This window comes from Schistocerca serialis, chromosome 6, assembly GCF_023864345.2.
Source record: "Schistocerca serialis cubense isolate TAMUIC-IGC-003099 chromosome 6, iqSchSeri2.2, whole genome shotgun sequence".
NCBI lineage: Eukaryota > Metazoa > Arthropoda > Insecta > Orthoptera > Acrididae > Schistocerca > Schistocerca serialis.
Window position 1 is genome coordinate 219150083 of NC_064643.1, and position 19182 is coordinate 219169264.

Sequence of the window (19182 nt, forward strand, 5' to 3'; positions counted from 1 at the left end):
TGGAATATTCGCTAGTGTAGCGTTGGGCGGTTGGATGTGAACAGCGTGTAGCGTTGGGCAGTTGGAGGTGAGCCGTCAGTAGTGGTGGATGTGGGGAGAGAGATGGCAGAGATTTGAGCGGACGATCTAGACGTGTGTCCGTCAGAAAAAGAAAATTTGTAAGACTGGATGTCATGAACTGATATATATATATATATATATATATATATATATATATATATATATATATATATATATATTACGACTTTTGAACACTACTAAAGTAAATACATTGTTTGTTCTCTATCAAAATCTTTCATTTGCTAACTATGCCTATCAGTAGACAGTGGCTTCAATAGTTAGAATCTTTTATTTAGCTGGCAGTATTGGCGCTCGCTGTATTGCAGTAGTTCGAATAGCGAAGATTTTTGTGAGGTAAGTGATTCATGAAAGGTATAGGTTAATGTTAGTCAGGGCCATTGTTTTGTAGGGATTATTGAAAGTCAGATTGCGTTGCACTAAAAATGTTGTGTGTCAGTTTAGTGAATAAGTAGAGAGGACTGTCCGAGTACGTTCAGTTTTGCTCAACTGTTTGAAAATCAAATAACGTAAGAGTTTTTCCAGCACTGTCATTCTTTACATACAAAGGGGAAGTTTCATACTGTCTCCACGTACGTGCACACCATAATTATTCTACCACGCAAACGTTTGGAGTTACACTCGTCTGGTATAAGACGTTTCCCGTGTTCGGTGTGGGGTGGAGATTGGGTAAGCGGACTGCTGTAGCCTGTTGGGCCGCTGCAGGCTACCGGGCTACGGCGGGGTCGAAGCCTCTCAGTCGTTTCTAAGTCCCCAGTTCAATACAATACAATACAGTGTACTAATTTCATATAGTTTTTGTCATTAGTTAAAGACCACCCGTTTCTTGGTAAGCGTGAGTCTTCCTCCTTTAAATAGTAAAATTAAAACCCAGTTTCGTTTTTGTGGTTTCTGGGTTTGGTTCCTTTCATATTTCTTCTACCTCTGTCTCATTGACAGTTGGAGTATCTGAAAATGCCTATACTATCTTGGCAGAACTTGGACAGCTGTGTAGTGGCATATTGTTTCTAAATGTCTTCATCATTCTGTTTTCTTTGGAGCTGCAAACATAAACAAAGAAAGTGCAACTGGTTCCATATGCCGGGAATGAGTGTAGGGGAGCTGATGCAGGAATCCTGTATCGCCATTGCAGGGTGCAGGTGGTTTGCCGTTGCCTTCCTCCGACCCGTTACATAGTGTGAAGTGTGTATTTGTTCGTGGGGAGTGTTTCTACTGTGTGGCGTTTGGTTTGTGTCGTTATGGTTGAAGGGAAGGGAGAGAGTGAAACCCAGTACCGGCACATAGCCTACTTCTCCCCAACAGCACCAAGGGGCCCGCCAAGTTCAACGTCCCCATCCGACAGACGGATCATTATCATCAGTGTCACAGGGTCTCACTTCATTACACTCTGTGGAGAGGTTTGGAATGTAATACAGGACGTGGGCGCAAAGGCTGGTGATTGGTAACTTACACCACAATCTTAGCTACAGAGGCAGGGACCCATATGTAGCACTACCTGTAGAAAACGTGTCCTAGTGTTTTACGCTTTAAATAGAAGGAAGACTAGTGATGAAATTTTCCAACTTTTACTCGCAATTTTTAATGGTGTTAACACGTAATAGGTACAAGGGATTGTTTACGTCATTCCAGACAAATTATTTGGTTATGTATGAGTTTTTTAAAGAGGTGCTCAAACAACTTTAGAACAGTCTTTGCTTACTTTTCTTAAGAAGCTTTTCGTGAACAACTACAGGTCAAGAGAAAGTATTTTAGATCACATTCTGACGTATAAATTAAAGTCATAGCCGGCCGAAGTGGCCGTGCGGTTAAAGGCGCTGCAGTCTGGAACCGCAAGACCGCTACGGTCGCAGGTTCGAATCCTGCCTCGGGCATGGATGTTTGTGATGTCCTTAGGTTAGTTAGGTTTAACTAGTTCTAAGTTCTAGGGGACTAATGACCTCAGCAGTTGAGTCCCATAGTGCTCAGAGCCATTTGAACCATTTTTTTAAAGTCATATATGGCTCTATAGTAGCACTACAATTACGTACAGGATTTTCCTTATGTGTCTAACTAGGGAGGCAGCGTCTGCCACTCGGTGGTTTTACCTGTAATATCCTCAACATCTTTTTACTGAACAACTGGAACGTGGACGGTTGGAGAAATTTTTTCCACACAAGCAATATATCATTTCCAGAATGAGATTTTCACTCTGCATCGGAGTGTGCACTGATATGAAACTTCCTGGCAGATTAAAACTGTGTGCAAGACCGAAACTCGAACTCGGGACCTTTGCCTTTCGCAGGCAAGTGCTCTACCAGCTGAGCTACCCAAGCACGACTCACGCCCCGTCCTCACAGCTTTACTTCTGCCAGTACCTCGTCTCCTACCATCCAAACTTTACAGAAGGTCTCCTGCGAACCTTGCAGAACTAGCGCTCCTGAAAGAAAGGATATTGCGGAGACATGGCTTAGCCACAGCCTGGGGGATGTTTCCAGAATGAGATTTCCACTCTGCAGCGGAGTGTGCGGTGATATGAAACTTCCTGGCAGATTAAAACTGTGTGCCAGACCGAGACTCGAACTCGGGACCTTTGCCTTTGGCGGGAAAGTGCTCTACCATCTGAGCTACCCAAGCACGAATCAGAAATTCAGAATTCACAGCCTTTCTATAATATCATGTCTCCCAACATGAGCTCTCTAAAGAAACCAAACTCTGGCAATTACAAGCCAAAATAAATGGGGGGGGGGGGGTGGAGTTATGGAGAAGACTGCAGTTGTCTCTAAGACGAATGGGAACAGGCCATCACCAAAGCAGTTCGCAGAACGGCAGCAGAGGCACTAAGAGCTGGAGATAATATACTGAAAATCTTCGCCTTCAGGAAGGCAACAGTTCCTCCACAGATGCTGGAAATTAAAGAGACTGATCCGACATCTGTGATGCAGGCGTAGTGAGGCGACTTCAACTCAATGGCTCATGGTTTCCACCTGCTGCGCGAGCATCTAATGGCGTCAGTCGAAGGGGGAAGCGGGCGCAGAATGTAATGCCGGCGGTGGATTCTGGTCACATATTACACTGAAGCGCTAAAGAAACTGGTATGGGCATGTATATTCAAATACAGAGGTACACAGACAGGCAGAATACGGCCCTGCGATAGGCAACGCCTGTATAAGACAATAAATGTCTGGCGCAGTTGTTAGATCTGTTACTGCTGCTACAATGACATGTTATTAAGATTTAAGTGGTTCTGAACATGGTGATATAGTCAGCGCGCGAGCTATGGGACACAACATCTCCGAGCTAGCGACGGATTGGGGATTTTCCCGTACGACCATTCCACGAGTGTACCGTGAATATCAGGGATCCGGTAAAACATCAAATCTCCGTCATCGTTGCAGCTGGAAAAAGATCCTACAAGCACATGACCAACGACGACTGAAGAGAATCGTTCAACGTGACAGAAGTGCGACCCTTCTGCAAATTGCTGCATATTTCAATGCTGGGCCATCAACAAGTGTCAGCGTGTGAACCATTCAACGAAACATCATCGATATGGGCTTTCGGAGCCTAAGTACCACTTGTGTACTCTTGATGACTGGACGACACAAAGCTTTACGCCACGGCTGGACCTATCAACACGACACTGGACTGTTGATGACTGGAAACTCGTTGCCTGGTCGGACGAGTCTCGTTTCAAATTGTATAGAGCGGATGGACGTGTACGTGTATGGCGACAACCTCATGAATCCATGGACCCTGCATGTTAGCAGGGAACTGTTCAAGCTGGTGGAGGCTCTATAATGGTGAGGGGCGTGTGCAGTTGGAGTGATACTGTAATGTATCATATTATTATTTTTTTCTTTTCTTTTCTCCCTCGTTCTTTTCATATATATATTAATTTCGTACCATAGATAATATTGGATTACAAACAGAACAAGTAGAGACATGCTCTTCAATTTTTTAATTTATTTATAATCATCTGTTCGTCTCTATAAGTGACAGCGGGCGGACTATTACGAGTTCCGCCGAGTTAATATAGTTGAAAAATCTGTTTGTCTCTATAAGCGAGTGAATGTATGACGAGTTCCGCCAAGTTAATATTGTTAAAAATTGTGTATTCCAATTGTAAATTAAAATGTGTTATAAAAAGTTATCGAGATATCAAAGTTTATTCGTATATTCACGACGACCTGTCTGTTCATCATTCCGCGACACGTCGAGCATCCTGCATCAAGAGGATCGAAGCAGACAAGAATAATTTGCGTGAACAGAAGAGGGGCGATCTGGAACCAATACTGTCATACCAAGCTCTATGCACAATGGCGGTAACAATAAAAAGAAGTACGTAAATTTAAATGCTGAATATACACATTGAATATTGAGGATCTGTTGATATTAATGCCAGTTAAAGTTCACTCAGGATATGTGTACCTTCTAATTTTTTGCAATTATTCTTTCCAAATTTATTTTTTTAATTATTTAAGCAGCAATTATTAATCAGTTACGATTTTATATATTAAATTTTACTCCACCCCTTTCAACTATTCAATATGGAACCCCTGAAAGGTCTAGATACGACTCTGACAGGTGACAGTACGTAAGAATCCTGTCTGCTCACCTGAATCCATTAATGTCCATGGTGCATTCCGACGGACTTGGGCAATTCCAGCAGGACAATGCGACACTCCACACGTCCAGAATTTCTAGAGAGTGGCTCCACCAACACTCTTCTGAGTTTAAACACTTCCGTTGCCCACCAGACTCCCCAGACGTGATCATTATTGAGCATATCATGGATGCCTTGCAACGTGCTGTTCAGGAGAGATCCCCACCTTCTCGTACTCTTACGGACTTACGAACAGACCTGCAGGATTCATGGTGTCAGTTCCCTCCAGCAGTATGTCAGACGTAAGTAGAGTTCATGCCACGTCATGCTGCGGGACTTCTGCGTGCTCACGGGGGCCCTACACGATATTAGGCAGGTGTACCAGTTTCTTTCGTTCTACATTGCGTAACAGTCGCATGTAAAGACAAAGTCCAAGATTCTGCTGGCCAGTGGAATCTTCCTCGCAGATTCCGTGAAAGGTTTACTGTCGACATTTCACATTTCTCTTCAAAAGTGGCCTGTCGGAAGCCGAGCAGTTAATTTGAACATTTGTGGACTCGAGAACTCGTCGGCGTCGACTCATTAGAAGCGAGTTGTCCTTGACAATCCCTGGGGACAGACCACACAGATTTATTTGTTCTAGGAAACAAACTGGTTCCAAAACGAAGAGTCATTAAGTCAGCTCAACTGTAACTTGAGGTTTTTAGGACATTAAGCTTGAAAGCCCGTGTTCAGCGTGGAGGAAAAAAAAAAAAAAAAAAAAAAAAAAAACGCACGCATGAATTCACGATCACAAAAAAAAAGAAAAAATAGCTCTGAGCACTATGCGACTTAACTTCTGAGGTCATCAGTCGCCTAGAACTTAGAACTAATTAAACCTAACTAACCTAAGGACACCACACACATCCATGCCCGAGGCAGGATTCGAACCTGCGACCGTAGCGGTAGCTCGGTTCCAGACTGTAGCGCCTAGAACCGCACGGCCACTCCGGCCGTCTCACGATCACAATTAAACGCACTAAGAATTAGTGTGAAGAAAGATAGGAGAAATGATGAATGAGAGAAAAGTTTGTTAGCATATGTTAACTAGTAATTAAATTTGTTTCTGGTCTTTCAGGGATAAAGCCGCATCTGATATGAAAAGTACCTACAACACACTTCTGAGTAGTTTCTGTTGTCAAGGAGTTCTCGAACGGAACTGCCGTGACAAATGCTACGAACGGTAGAAAAGTACATGTTCATCCATTTACAACATCATTGTAAAATCGAGAAATTAGTGATTTTGGTACATCTACATCTATGTAGACACTCCTCAAGCCACTTTACGGTGCGTGACGGAGTATCACTATTTGTCATTTCCCCAACGACTGTCTGTTCGCCTCCATATGGGCTCTTATTACTCGTATCTTATCATCATGGTCCTTACGCGCGATGTATGTTAGTGGCAGTAGAATCGTTCGGAAGTCAGCCTGAATTTTCTCAATAGTGTTTCTTGAAGAGAACGTTGCCTTCCCTCCAGGGATTCCCATTCGAGTTTCTGAAGTAACTCCGTAGCACCTACGTATTGATCGAACCTAACGATAACAAATCTCGCAGCCAGCCTCTGAATTGCTTCGATATCTTCCTTCATTCCGACCTCGTACGGATCCCGAACACTCGACCAGTACTCAAGAATAGGTCTCACCAGCGTCCAATATGCAGTCTCCTTCACAGGTGAACCACTCTTTCCTAGAATTCTCCCAATAAATAGAAGTCGACCATTCACCTTCCCTACCACACGTCTTACATGCTCGTTCCACCTCATATCGCTTTGCAGCGTTACGCCCAGATATTGGAACGACTTGACAGTGTCAAGCAGGACACTAGTAATGCTTTATCCGAACGATAAAGGTTTGTTCTTCCTACTCATCCGCATGAACTTACATTTTTCCACATTTAGGATAGCTACCATTCATCACATCAACTAGAAATTTTGTCTAAGTCTTCTTGTGTCTTCCTACAGTCACTCAAATTCGACACCTTACCTTACACCACAGCATTACCAGCAAACAACCGCAGATTGCTGCCCACCCAGTCAGCCAAATCATTTATGTATGTAGAGAACATCAGCTGTCCTATCACACTTCCCTGGGGCACTCCTGACGATACCCTTGTCTCCGATAACACTCGCCGTCGAGGACAACATGCTGGTATGTGATTTTTGTCTCGAGAAAGACATCATAAACGTCTGTAAAAATGTCTATGAGTATTTCTGCACGCTGTTGTCTGGGTTACACCGTGTAGCGTTAATTTATGCTCTTCGTTAAATAAATGTTTCTGGTTGCTGTCTTAGTGTCAGAGTGACGTAATCTGAGCCTTCCTTCGCAAATAAGTAGGGATTCTTCGGTTTTTACAGGAGATATGTTTCGATAGAGCTATTTGGTCGCGAAGTAAGTTCATTTAATTTTTGGAAGCTCGATGAACCAGAACTCTGTGTTGGACTACGCCTAACTTTTATCGTAAGGGGAAACAGGGCATGGTTGATATTGAAGTTATCATCCACTGAAACAGTGTAGTTTACTAATACAACCTGTTGTGACTGACAATTCGCAATTTTTCACAAACAAAACTTTTATTTGTGTAAGTTTACAAGGTTGATATCTGAACAACAAAAGAAAGGTAACAATAATGATGCCAGTAAAAGTCTCCTAATTGAGGCAAACAAAAGTTCACTTCTAAATGTCCACAAAGGTTCGTGGTAACACACACTCTAGTAAAAGTCCAATTCAGAGACGAAGACGTAATCTTCAGCGGTCGAAGTCCACCAGGTCGGCATCCGGAGTGAACTGAACTTCGGGGCTGGTTCTAGCCCCTAAATAACTGTCTCCAGCCAATCAGGTTTTGGCGTAGTGATACTTCCTGCAGGCCGTGGTTCGAGCTCCCCATGCAGGAATTAGTGCTCGGATTGTCTGTTTCTAGTATCTTGTATGTAAATAGCCGGTGTTTACCATGGTGCTTTTGGTACGCCTTGGACATAGACAACTCCGTCCTTTGTGGTGTAATATGGGTTGCCGACCCTCAGGGGCTACCGTGGCTCTGGCATAACACAACCTATACTTAATTTCTTGTTTTAGTGGAATATCCATATTAGAAGGGTTATTTGGTTAATTAAGAAACTGTGAGGCTGCATCGTGCCCCTCTGTTTTGTGCCAGATGATCGTTGGTTGTTCGTATTCGGTAAAGTATAAGACGTTCTTTAATGCGGTATATAAAGCGGATCTACTGACAAGCAGAGAGTAACTACATGTGGAAATCAGCGTTGTGTTCTCGTTTCTCTCAGATAATGAAATGGAGACTCAGTGCGTACTAACCTACACTTTCGAATTCGCAAAGATGTCAACATGGAGACTGTTATGATAAGTGAAACATAATCACGAAAAGAAATCCAACAACACATATATGTGTAAATAATATATGGCTATAGAAGACGATTCGTGTTTTTGGTAAACATTCTGATCATACCATTCTGGTGTTAACTTTTTCAGACTAAGAAAGGGAGTTAAAAACCGATAATGCCATACTCACCAACAGAAGACTGCAAATTATATTACTGAAATCTAGATGATGTATTAGAAATTAGAGGGAACAGCACAAAATAAGGTTAAAAGTTATTGTTTCCATTGGTGATTCTCTGTCACTGCATTTTACGTTTGCGATAGACAGTGCTTCAATTAAAGTTTTGTGCTCATTGTTTGGCCGTTTACACCATTTGCAAGAATAATGTAGATAACGTTACTATCGTTCCAGAATCCAAAGGGTACGTGTGAAATGGGTACTCTGAAACGTTACAAAAAATTAAGTGTGTTGAAAAGTACTTAAGTTGTCGCTGTGGTACGATTAAAACAACGTATTCTATTGTCTTTTTGATGCATCATAGAAGTATTCTTCTTGCTCTTTGTATAATGCACCAACCAATACCCAAAATCATGCATACAGCTACAATGTTTGGGGAATATCTGAATCCCGTCTCAGACATACGTCACCAGCACACTGCTAGTCCGTTACCGTTTGGCCACTTAGTCTAATTTAAGGGAGCAAGAGATTATTAAATATATGCATGTTCAGGGGTGACACTAATGTTTGAGTTCATGAATACTGAATCTGAATATGTAGAACCATGAATATTTCATATATCAGCAAGCACACCTCATTGATTGCAATTAAATAAAAATTGGAATTTGAAACTCAGATTTGAAAAATTTGTATGTTCCAAGGTTTCTTGACTTTATAGAATGAGCTCGATAAATTTCATGCTGCATTATGCCATAAGTACAAACGTACGACGTTTCTGTTTGAACGGTAAAATTTCGGCACGTATTATTAATCTGATTTCAGCTTATGGCTGTTCAGCGGATGGATGAAATTGTTTTGTAGCGACTGGAATATGAATTGCAAAGAGTTTGGAAGGAAATGAATGTTTAAGGTGCTATACAACAGTCTCCGTACTGAATGTGCGATCTACTTGCAGAGGCAGTGGAGAGAAGGTACAAAAATCTGAGCCCTATGCCGTAAGATTCAGTCACCCATTCACTCTCATAAGCGGCTACAGCCACGTGCTTGGACAGCTGAGAGAGATCACTTGCTACCCAGCGCGTTTTATTGCCGCTAATGGACAATGAATTGGCCGCAGGGTCGCGCATTTGCCATTTGCAAGTCACGCTGTCTCGTTAGCAGCAGGAGGTAGGCTAACGACAACGCGACATTGCCGGCAATCACTGGCCGTGGGTCAGCTGACAGCTGTTCCTCCCCCCAGCTGATCTGCACTTGCTGACAGTAAAGTGATACTGGAGAGCGACAACTGGCACAGATCCGTGCTACCCACTGCAAATGCAAATAATATTTCTTACACAGCTAATTAAATCTGTACTGCTGTACTTGTGCAAGACACTTAAATGCATTTTGTTGCGGAGGAGTTGCGCCGACAGCCTATTTTATGTAGACTTGTCCTGAGTCAGTACCTGCCCTTCGTTCAGTCTCCATCCTTGTTTGTCGCGTAGCAAGCACACTGGAAAAACATTAGTCTATACCTACCTCCCCCACCAGAAGACATCACTCTAATATCTTGTAGCAAAGCTTTTATATAATGGTCTCAGTTGGTTGAGGAAGAGAGTACGGAAGTTTTTTCACGCATACAATAACCAGTTGAAGCCACTTATCGATGATCAGATCATATACAGCTACCATACTGCGTAGATCCCCTCTGTTATGTCCTCAGTACAAACGGAAGGTGAGTTGATAGGTAACTGGTTGTTGTTCTTCAAATTCTTCTTCCAGATGGCCACGAAAAGGCTGATACTCATTACCAAATGGAAAAATGAGAAAGGTTCTCGAAGAGCCTTAAGAAAATACAGCGGCCACATACCAATGTAAGGATACAGAGGTAGCTGAAATCATATATGAAATGGCATAGCAGGGGAAGTAGTACCATAATGGATATTTTCTCTGACACAAGAGAAACAGTGCATTTTCAATGATTAAACACACATGTAACTACAGCTGCATGTATTTTGTACATCCTAGATTAAAAACTTCTTTGTATTTACCGATAAGTGGAAATCAAATTTAATGTATCCTAAAAACTTGTTGCGATGTTTTTGTGACTTAAATTATAAGCAATTTATATCTAAAGTATATGCTTTGGTCCACTAGGAAAACTTTTATGTGTGTAAAATTTAGGCAGTGAGAAAGTGACAAGTGAATGAAGTCAGTCAGTGCAGGACTCGGTAATGTAATAACACATGGTCGAAGACGCGTCATTAATTGTTGGAAAGAAAGACGGGCTATTTTCTTTGTGGAAAATGTCAGTTATCTCGATATGAACCCGTCCTCGCGATAGCAGCGTCGCCTGGCTAGGAATGACTGGTAGGCAGACATACGCACGGTGCATGTAGTATCAGTGAGCGTGCTGTCCGTGTGTAAAATGGGGAAGGTGCGCCATCTATCTGGAGTGTCTTCAACACGTGACGAAACCAAGGTGAAGCCACGTCCAGATGTCGTGGGGTGGGCGGCCACCCCTCAGTACAGATGTCGTACATCGTGGGCTGACCAGATTGGTGAAATAGAAACTGTGGCGGAACTAACATCAGATTTTAATGCTGCTCAGAGTACCAGCGTGCCTGAACACATAGTGCACCGAACACTCCTAACGATGGGCCTCCGCAGCCGGCAACCCATGCATGTCCCTATGTTAACATACGATATCGGCAACTACAACTGAAATGGGCCTGTGACAATCTGCACTGGACGTTGGCGCAGTGGCAGCGAGTTGCATGGCTGATGAACGCCAATACCTTCTCCATCTTGTCGATAGGAGGGCGCGAATCCGTCGTCTTCCAGGGGAACAGCTCCTTGACACGTGTGCCCTGAGACGGGGAGGAGAGAAGCTGACGGCGGCTCTGTAATGTTATGGGATATATTCACCTGGGCATCCATGGGTCCACTGGAGTTCGTGCAAGCCACTATGACGGCTAAGGAGTACCGTACACTGGTTGCAGAACACGTTCACTCCTTCATGACGATCATGTTTCCCGACGGCAGTGCCATTTTTCAGCAAGATATGCGCCATGTCACAAGGCTGCACCATGTCACAAGGCCAGGAGTATGATGGAGCGGTTGGAGGGACACAGTGGCGAGTTCCGGTTGATCTGCTGTCCACCCAACTTGCTAGCTCTGAGCCCGATCGAACACCTCTGGGATGTGATTGAACATGACGTCAGAGCCCATGACCCCTCCCCTCCTTCCTCCCCGGAATTTAGGGAACTGGGTGACTTGAGTGTGCAGATGTGGTTCTGCAAGCCACGATCCCTCGTCGCTGTTATCCATGCCAAACGGGGATATACAGGCCGTTAGATATACTCATATTGTTCTGGCTGATTAGCGTATGTGGAGGTGAGAATTACACCAGCTGGCTATAGGAAGCACATTAAATACGTGAAACGAGCGAAATGTGGAAGTTAGCAGAAAACTGTCATAGCCGCATTGTTGCTGTAAAAGACGAGGTTTCGAGAGGAAATACGACTTTGTTTTCAACAACGAAGAAAAGTTGCAAGAGGGGACGATTACAAAGATTATAAAGAGTTCGAGACCAACAATTTGGCGGTGGATCGATGCAAAAGGTCGGAAGAGTATCAAGACATCGAATGTACAAGAGGACCTTGTCCTCATCGGGAAACGTGATCATACAGTGAACTTGCTTAGGCTGTGTACTGAGCAGTATCAGCTGTATTTTGGCTGATGAGAAACTGCGAACTACAGAAGTAACATGGACAGCGTTGCGAAAAGTGACTATTATTGATCACTTGCTAATCGATAAATATACAATGAAAAGATCGGCTATCATTAGTTTATCTGATGTGAGGACCAGAGTTATGTTAATTTTGACAATGGAAATATTAATAAAACTGACATCACTCTACTAAAATTCCTCGTTACACGTGCATCTATTATTGTGTCTGAAACAGCGTTCACATTTCAGGCCTAGCACATCCCTAACCCATACCCTTTCTACAAGAATTTAATGGTTTTTACAGTGAGATTTCTGCAACGGGGTGACTTATCGGAGCGACAGCGGGTACTCTTTTCCATTTCTAAATTAAGTGATTCATCGATAAGATAGCTCCAAACTATCTTCGCTTGCTTCGGTGGACCACCGAACGTCTGCCACGTGAAGATTCCAACGATTTTCAGCTACAGCGGTAGAAGTCCAGGTGAGCTAAAGAAAAATAGCAGTGTATCATCTCTGGCGCTGGACATTGTTTTGTGCATCTCCGTAAACATTTATCTTGCCAACGAACTCTCCGTGTGAACACTGACTGAAATTAAACAAATGAGGACAGTTAACATTAAAGACAGTTATCAAAGAGAATAAATAGTTAGGTTAAATATGTTTTATTTTACGCACACATACACACACACACACACACACACACACACACATTCTTTCACAGTTAAAAGTTGTTGTTAAGCTGCATAAGTTGGCTGTGAAAGCACATATTGCTAGCTTATAAGGAGCTGAACATCTACTGCAATTTCAGCATTCTGAGCAATGAGTAATAGCATCATTTCGAATTGTTATATCAATACGGTCCGTTGCGGTAGTTCACTAACATAAATCTATACATGTGACGAAAACGAAGCTTGTGTGATATGTAAGCAACCACAGGTCAATAGTACCAATGTTTCGCTAGAGAATCCCTGTTGCACGCTTGATTCAAAATTTCTCACTTCATTTAAATTTTCATATGGACTACAGACTGCTCAGTAAATGATAATATCTCCTTACGGCTTGTACACCCTTAATCCCATACACTAAAAGACACACAACGATTCAGTAGAAGCCACAGAAATAGTTTATCTTTTATGACATTGTGATTTCATATCTATGTCCGTTTCTATACAAGTGTGCGTGTTTGTGTGTTTGCGTCGCCTGTCGTAGACAAGACAGGGGTGAGGCCAGTCGCATATAGCTGCAATTGAATTATTTTAGTGAAACTGAACCAAGCAAAGAGGTAGCACTCCAAGTGGCTGGTATTGACAGTGGCAGCAGGTAGTCATTCTAGCATATATCACAGATATTCGAGCATATGAAAGCAGTAGTGGCGAGTGCTTAATCAATCAGGTAGTATTTGTACATCGTTTTATTGTGTTATTATCATATTTTAAACGTTTACCTGCTACTGACAGTGACAGAGACTGCAAATGCTCATTTTAACGAGACTCAGTGGTATTTCAGCGTCATTTAGCCTGGCTTCTACCACATTACACAGCCCTGGTGTTATTAAGGTAGACTCTGTGAACGACCTGCACGAGCAGAAATGTTATGGGAAGAAGAGAAGAAGATATAATTTTCTGTAACTATACAGATACTTATTAATTCATTTTAACCCTTTTAGCACAATCATTAAATCGCTATGTAGTTCCTTATATGAGTAAATGATTCAATGAGTGACTGTTCTCAAAAATTCTAGAAAACAGCTGAAGTAGTCATTAAAATAAAGGGAGAAGATAAAGACACCATTCTCCTCGAACTGAACCGGCATATCTGCCCATCACATGCACTGTGTAAGCTTTCCGGAAAGGAATTAATCAGTTGATTGAAATGGCACGGGATTAACCCACTACAGATCCCGGAAGGATAAATGAACGGAGGACGCAACTAATGAGGTGAGAAAATTAATGTACGTTGCATACCAAAAAATGTAATATGTGTAACGATAGACTTATCTGGGGAGTTTGATAAGTTATGGTATACTTCATTCTTTAGAAGACTTATGGAGCGATCTTGCCCAAGAATATTATGCTATTATCTAATGGATTACTGCGGAGACTGATAGGTGTGGCTGTCAAATTCCACATCAACTATCACCTGACGTATTACGAAAGGATGCCCTCAAGGATATATTTGCAGTTCAGAATTCTGTGATTAGATTAGGAGCACTTCTGGCTACATAGTTGTAGCATATGCTTATGACTTGTTACTTTTAGTGCGCGCAACCGAGATTCGCTAAAAAATAATTGTGGAAAACTTCTTGGAATCACGCTTGAGTGGTATTCGCAGGTGCGACTCAAGGCAGCACTACAAAAATCGACGTATATGTTAATTAGAGGGAGATCAGGGATCCATCGATTAAAATAAATTATATAATAATTTGAAGATATACTGTTAATAGGTAGTTACGTGTGTGTTTTGACCAACACTGGTCAATCAATGTCTATATAGAATACTAGCGAACCTGGAAATGCTTCGCAAATGCTAAAGATGTATGGGAATTGGAATTACGTTCTTAACTCTCTATCTCCTCTTCTCCCCTCTCTTTGTTTATTTCCTCCTCCTCCTCCCCTTCTCTCTGTGCATCAGCTCCTCCACTCATTTCTATGTCCATCTGTTCATCCCACTATCTCTCTCCTCCCCTTCCACCCTCCTCTCTCTTTCCATCGCCAGCTTCCCCCTCTCTATGTCCATTTCCCCTGCATCTGCCCATCTCCTCTTCCCCCCTTTCCCGCTGACCTTCAGGCATTTTTATTGCTACAGCCTGGAACCTTGATTGGGAACTGAATTCGCTTAAAATGAATGGGTAAACTTTTTAGGATCATTGGTATACAGGGTAGGTGAGAGACCGCTCCAGGTGCTGGATTTGTCATGATAGTAGCTTCGGTGACAGCATCCCGCGCAGTTTTAATCTTCAAATGGGTAGGTTTACAAAGTTTCGGACGATTCGGATTCCCGATAACTACCCTTCCTTCTGTTAAGACCGACTAAGAAGAGCTACGTTATGTGCGTTGCACGTAAATCAAGTGGAACGCAGTCCAGGTCGTTCAGATACTTTTGAGCATGATAGTACATCCTAATCTCCATCTCCTCTCTCTCTGTGTCCACCTCCCCGTCCTCCTCTCATGGCCCACCTTGTCCTCCTCGCCTCTTTCTCTGCCCATCACATCCTCCTCCCCTTCTCTGCCGTTCTCCTCCTTTCTCCTCTCTCTGTCCATCTCCTCCTCCTCCCTTCGTATGTTCATTTCCTTCCTCCTCTCTGTCCATCTCCTCTTTTCTCAGACTTCGAGCCTTGTTTATTGAGGTTGCAAAGAAAACCTTGATTGAGAACTAAGGTCGCTTAAAATGAATGCGTAAATCGTTTGGGAGCTTAGAACTACTTAAACCTAACTAACCTTAGGATAGCACACACATCCATTCCCGAGGCAGGACCCGAACCTGCGACCGTAGCAGCAGCGCGGTTCCTGACTGAAGCGCCTAGAACTGCTCGGCCACAACGGCCGGCAGGAAGTAAACAAAACACCACATAGCTATGTATTCAATTTGTTCAAAAATGGTTCAAATGGCTCTGAGCACTATGGGACTCAACTGCTGAGGTCGTTAGTCCCCTAGAACTTAGAACTAGTTAAACCTAACTAACCTAAAGACATCACAAACATCCATGCCCGAGGCAGGATTCGAACCTGCGACCGTAGCGGTCTTGCGGTTCCAGACTGCAGCGCCTTTAACCGCACGGCCATATTCAATTTGTGTTTAAAATTACAAATAAGAATGAAGACACATGACAGACACAATCTGTTATTGGTTTCAATGCCCTTCTATCATTGTTAAAACTGAATGCGAGAAAGAAAACGAAACTGCACATTTTCACAGCGCAGCATAGTACAACATTTTCTTTTCTTCCTAACAGTGAAACTGTCTTGTTTGAAAAGATATATATATAGCCACCCTGGCCCTATAAATAAGGAAAAATGTCTGCCAGATATTGGATGAATAATACACGAAATTCTTAGGGAACGAGCAACAAATCCGTTAGCGCCACAGAATTTAATATTCGTAGAATGGCAGCAGAATGGAATTCCTCAGTCACCAAAAGGAGTGCGCTTTAATTTCTTCCTGATAACATATTTTGAGCCAAGTAGGGGGCCGGTCCGCTGTCTTTCCGGACATGGGCCGCATCCCACATAACTGACTAGATCCAACTGTGGCTGTGGCGAAATCGATACACCAGATCATGTCCTATGAGAATATTCCCCCAGTTGAAGATGTGGAAAGGAATGCTAGGCACGCTTTAAGAGGTAAAAATGTTTACAACATCGTTAGAGTACAAGAGGAGTTTGACACTTTAAAGTCTTGTAGCTGAAGCTGTCTCAGAAAGAGCAAGTCGTAACTATAGCCAACAGATACCACAGCAGAGACAAGTAAGGCCTATTTACGACTCCAGGGAACGAAGCCCCATAGCTCTGCAATAGCATGGTCCTATAACGAAAGACCGAAAGGAGATGGTCACAAGCGTACGTAAGATGAACGAGACGAATCAGTGAAAGATCAAGAGATGCACTTTGATCCGCCGCAGTGCTGTCCGGAGGAGCAAAATTTTGCGGGACCCGACAGCGTGGCAGATCTGGTGCGGAAAGTACAGAAAAACTAGATTCGTTCACAAAGTAGTAAACGGTGTGTGTGTGTGTGTGTGTGTGTGTGTGTGTGTGTGTGTGTGTGTTTGTTTGTTTGTTTCTGAGGGTCCCTGACCCTTACATTATCATAAGTAGTATAGTAGTAGATGATTAGTATTAGTGCTAGCATTAGTGTTAGTAACACAGTTTCCAGCAGTAGTAGTAGTAGTAGTAGTTGCTGTCGAAAAATCAAGGTGGTGGTAGTAGATATAGCGACTTTTTATACTTGCAATGGTTGTATTATTTGTTGTTATTGTAGTAGTATATGCTGGTGGAACAGTACCAATAACAGTAGATATAAAGACCACTGAACATTTGTCAAAGAAGTTTGATATAATAAAAACGGAGGCCTTTATTCTGTCGCAGTAAAGGAACTCCCGACAGAATGCAAAAAGATGCCATAGGAAAACTGCATGTAGAGTAGTGTAAGGGTAGCCATTAGAACATTAAAGAGATAGTAATAGAAGAAAATAAAGATGAGGAATGAAATACGATAGACACTGTAAGGTTAGTAATTTTTGAGATCATTTCTCTTGAAGTACAGTGGTTTTTATTACTTAAAAATGAACACAAACAGTCACAACCGCAAGAAACTTCTTTTATTATGAGGTCACCGGTTTCGGTCTGTTTTAGACCATCTTCAGACCGCACACCGTGATTATTGCAACGTTCGTGGAGTCGTAGCGCCTGCTACGTTCACAGCCGCCATCTACCATCATGGTGTAAGGTCTGAAGATGGTCTAAAACAGATCGAAACCGGTAACCTCACAAAAGAAGTTTCTTACGGTTGCGACTGTTCATGTTCATTTTTGCTGTAAGGTTAGTTCAGTGTTCACAGTGGAAAAAAGAAAGAAAAAAGTGGATAATGAAAAAGATTCAAATAAATGATACTCTATGCGTAGCAGCCCATTGTTGTTATTAAGAAAGTGGTCTATGAGAAATAAAAACAATGAATAAATAAATACAAAAAAAGAACAATTCTTGACGAACAGAACATCTCGTTGTTCACAAACACTTGACGACAGTATATTCTTCGATCGTTTTCTCGTCCAAGCTTTTAAAAATACTTCCACCGTTCATCCTCTGCAGAAAAAAGGCAATGTGCTCGGAGAACTCCGGAAAACAAAAGTGGCTGAAAAAAAGTTAGCAAAAAAGTGTGTTATGTTGACATTAGAAACAAATTGGATTGAAAATAAAAGAAACACACTGATCAACAAACCTGTTCGCAGCAATGTTGCCAACAAGATTTAAACAATGTCTGGAATACGGAATCCACTCAGCCAAAAAGGTAATACTCTTGTATCTGTCAGGGCTAATCAAATGAAAGCTGACAGATGAGGAAAAGTAAGTAGACTATTATTTCAAAAGTAATCGCTATAGCTGTTAACACATTTGTCCCACTATGAGACAAGACGGTCAATGCCTTCATGGAAAATTGTTTGTGGTCGCCTACGGAACAATGGTTGTACCCGGGTGACCACCTGTTAGTCTGAAGCAAATCGACGGCCACAAATGTGTTTCTTCAGGCTGCAAAAAAATATCGAAAACGCACGAGGAGAGATGGGCACTTAATGGAGGATGTGTAAGGGCTTCCCAGCAAAACTTCTGCAACGTACTTGAAACAACATTGGCAACATGTGGGACCCTAGCATATGCTCCATACAATTGTGATCTCTCACCTTGCAGTTAATTACGCACGTAACTTGCACACGTGCCACAACAAAGATGAGAAGCAAAAGGCTTATCTTAGTCCCCAACTCTGCAGCTAAAATACTCCTATGCTTTCTTAACTACAAGAAGAGAATTATGCTATTGGCTTTTCACTGTATATTCCCCACCTACTATACAAAAGATGCTGAAATTGTTTAAACATTCTTTGGACATTTATTTCAGTAGTTTCTGACAGAACATACTCATATATTTTAAAACTCACATAACCACAACACACAAGACAGTAATAACTGCCATTACAGTGTAGCACCAATACTTTTTCATTGAAACTGCATGAAAACTCACCAGATAGGAGCAGTAGGCAGGAGTATGACAATAACTAACACTAGATGGACAAACAAACAGGGACAAACAGATAAAAGTATACAAAGAGAAAAAAGTTTCCCTGTTGAATGTGAATTGAAACTTTTTTCTATTAAATTAAATTATATTTCTATATCAGAGAAAAAACTGATACCGAGAAGAAACTGTACCGGATGGAGAAAAACTAAGACCAAATCTAAATTCAATACACCACAATTAGTCATAACCATCTATTTTCATGCAGAGGGCAAATGTGTGTTGAATAGTGTTATGCAGGGTCAAAGGCTGAAATTTCCCGTTAGCTATATGGTAAGTAGCGTACAGTGAAAACTTTCGCAACAAGTAGTAGACTATTGTATCAGGCCTCTGTTTTCAAAAATACATGTAATTAGTTTCTTTGAAATTGACTCTTGTGATCATGTAAACATTAGTTTCTGCAGTGACTTAATGTAACTGAAGATGCAGCCGCCGCTTCTTCTTGAAGTAATGGCTTTCCTACTTTGCTACTT